Source organism: Vombatus ursinus, unplaced genomic scaffold (assembly GCF_900497805.2).
Source record: "Vombatus ursinus unplaced genomic scaffold, bare-nosed wombat genome assembly UNPS02002196.1, whole genome shotgun sequence".
In the NCBI taxonomy this organism is placed as follows: domain Eukaryota; kingdom Metazoa; phylum Chordata; class Mammalia; order Diprotodontia; family Vombatidae; genus Vombatus; species Vombatus ursinus.
In genome coordinates, this window is record NW_020941974.1 from 1 (window position 1) to 2,938 (window position 2,938).

At 44.8% G+C, this 2,938-nt stretch overlaps 1 pseudogene; it reads right to left on the reverse strand.

Moving 5' to 3' along the window:
• Window positions 1-593: 593 nt before the first annotated feature.
• LOC114048484 lies at window positions 594-1,131 on the reverse strand (annotated as a pseudogene).
• Window positions 1,132-2,938: the final 1,807 nt, after the last annotated feature.

Consider the following 2,938-nt stretch of genomic DNA (forward strand, 5'->3'; position numbering starts at 1 on the left):
GGATGATAAATCAGAGGGAGGTGGAAGATGAATCTTAATGCTATTTTTCATGAAACTATTTTGTACATTTCCAGGGTCTAGCTATTATGATAGTGGCATCTCATACTGAAATGTCACCATACTCAGCATTGGAAAAATCTCCTATGTTTAAATCTAAAGGAAGGAAAAGATACCATATGTATACAAAATACCTTCCAATAAGAGAGAAACAGAGCTTAATACACATCTCGTCTCTCTTAAATTCGAAGAAATCTTGAGGGCTATAATATATTTGAAACAAAGTGGCACTATAAACATTTTAAGCTTTTGAAATGAGCTCTAAAAACTAAAAACCACTAGAGAAGCCTTCCTTTCAATGGCTCAATGCTTTAGAAGTACCTAATCGTCTCTTCCCCCTTGAATTCCTTTTAAAAAAATCCAGACAACCACACCAGGTAAGTTGGTGTGAAAACTGGAATGAACACAGAGCAGTTTGAAAAATAAAAATGTATTTGAGGAAAAGGAGAGGGCACAGTTAAGGCATCTTTAAAAAAAAAAAAACCCCTGGGCAAGTCACTTAACCCCAATTGCCTAAATAAATAAATCAAATCAAATCAAATTTAAAAATCCACATGGCTTTGGTTTATTGAAATACCTCCACACTGGTAAAGAGAAAAGGAAATATTTCAAAGCATCTAGAAAATAAGAAAACTGTCTGAATACAGAGTGTACGATAATTCAGACACTTTCTACATGTGGATATCAAACTCAAACGCCTTCTCCCTGTGAAACTCTGTATGGTCACCTAGAAATTGATCTGACAGAAGATGGCATCCCCTAAGTCTGTGAAGAAGTTCCCTACCAAGAATTGTCTGGAAGGGTGGGAACCATGGAATTTCCATTGGTTGGTGAGCCGCCCGACTTCAATTTTTCCAAATACTCGGTTTGTGCAGGTTGATGACCCTCAAGAACTTTAATGGCATCTTCAACCTTCCTTCCTATAAGAAAGGAATCCCCCCAGTCTTCCACTACCTCCCTCAGTGCGATGCTTGCCGTCTTGGTTCTGCTCACACAGGCCCAGAAGTCTGCCTAATTTTCCTCTTCCGACACTTCTCTTAGCGCAGTTCCGCCTTGCTCTACCTCGGGCTCCATTCCTCCCCCGGGAACAAAGCACTGATCTGGAGGTGGACCCCCTCTCCTCCCCTGCCCCCTCCCCCCTAGCCCACGGAGTAAGCCCAGGCAGCCCCCGCTTCTAGGAGCGCCGCTGCCAAACTTCAGTCCTCCTCCCCCTCCCCCTCCCCCTCCTCCTGTTTGGCTTCAGCTTCATCCTGGAGCCGGGTTCCTCCCGCGGCGAGCCCGACCCAGGGCGCAGGGAAGGCTGGAAGGGAGGAGGGAAGGAGGGAGGGAGAAAGGGAAGGAGAAAGGGAGGTAGGGAGGAAGAGAAGAAGGAAGGAAGGGAGAGAGAAAGGGAGGAAGAGAACTAAGGAAGGGAGCGCCCGAGGGCCACGGCTGGGACACGGGCCCAGAACGCTGCGCCCCTGCTGCCAGACAAGCCGCCTCTCCACACGAAGCCGGCCCGCCGCCCGCCACCTCTCTCTGTCCCACTAAACGCACTTCCGGACCTCCAGGCAGGCCGAGTCTGGCGCCACGTGACCGCCGCGGGCCATTGGCAGCGGGCGCTGCGGCTCCGCCCCCGCGGCTGCGGCAGCGCTGGCCCTGCAGGTGGAAGGCTGGCCCTGCAGCTTTTTATGGCGCTCACCTGGCGGCTGGTTCCTCCTCCAAGTGACACTTGTTTAGAAAGTTAATGAAGTCAAACAAATGCCACGCTGAGGAAGCTCGACGAGAAAGCCTCACTCCTGAAATACTTAATGAAACACGGCAGCCCAAGACAGCGCTAGTTTGGAGGAGAAAGCCAGTCATAAAATCTTGTGTTAGGAATGTGAGGGGAGACTACCAGCAATGTTGCCTCATCCGAGTGTAAAAAGCAGCGAAAGAGAAAACCAGCCTGCAGAAAGCTTGGTGTGAGACTCGAGGGTGTGATTTACAGAGCAAGCTGGGAACGTAACAGAAGTTCAAAGGATCCGACTTTCATTTCTCTAGCAATTTGTTATCAGTGACAGTGGATCGATACATTTAAATTGTGACAGGTCAGCACCCCCACGTACTGCTCGAGGGTATAGAAATGGGATAATAGCATAGTAGGCTTAGAGCTGGCAATGACCTCTGACAACTTGTTAAACTCACTTTGTTTGAAACTGTGGAGAAGTAGCATTCAAGAAAACAAAGTCAGAAGGAAAGGCTGGACTTTACCAAAAATACTTACATACAGACATATACATATGTATATGTGTCTGTGTGTGTCTGTGTCTATATATATATATGTATATAGGTACACACACACATATACATACACAGTGACCAAGGATTGTTAGGGACAACACAAATTTAAAGGCACTCTTGAGATTTATTTTCAAAATAACTCAAATCAGGAAAGATTGCAAAAGAATGGAAAAGATCAAGAAGTGTATTGTTTCCCATTAAAAATCAAAAGAGAAGACTTTTGGTAGCTACCAACCCATATGATTACTTTCTTATACCTAAAGAAAAACATATGTGTGTATATATATATATATATATATATATATATATATGGAAAATGAGCTATGCCTGCCTTGAGCATGTTTTTGATGAATAGAAAAGAATATAGAGGTATTATCACTCCCTTGCAAAGGAGACTAGGAAGGTATCAGTAGCTACTCCTTCATATGCAGAAGTAGAAACACTGGGTAGAAGATGAAGAACAACAGATTTAGGTTTGATGTAAAAATAATCTCATGAATCTAATGATTAGGCTTATTTCCAGTTAAACAAGCTCCCTTGGGAGGCTGTGGTTTTTTGCTTCATTGAAGGTGTTCAAGGCACTTCAGGACACATTTCAATGAGACTGACAGTTTTCCAT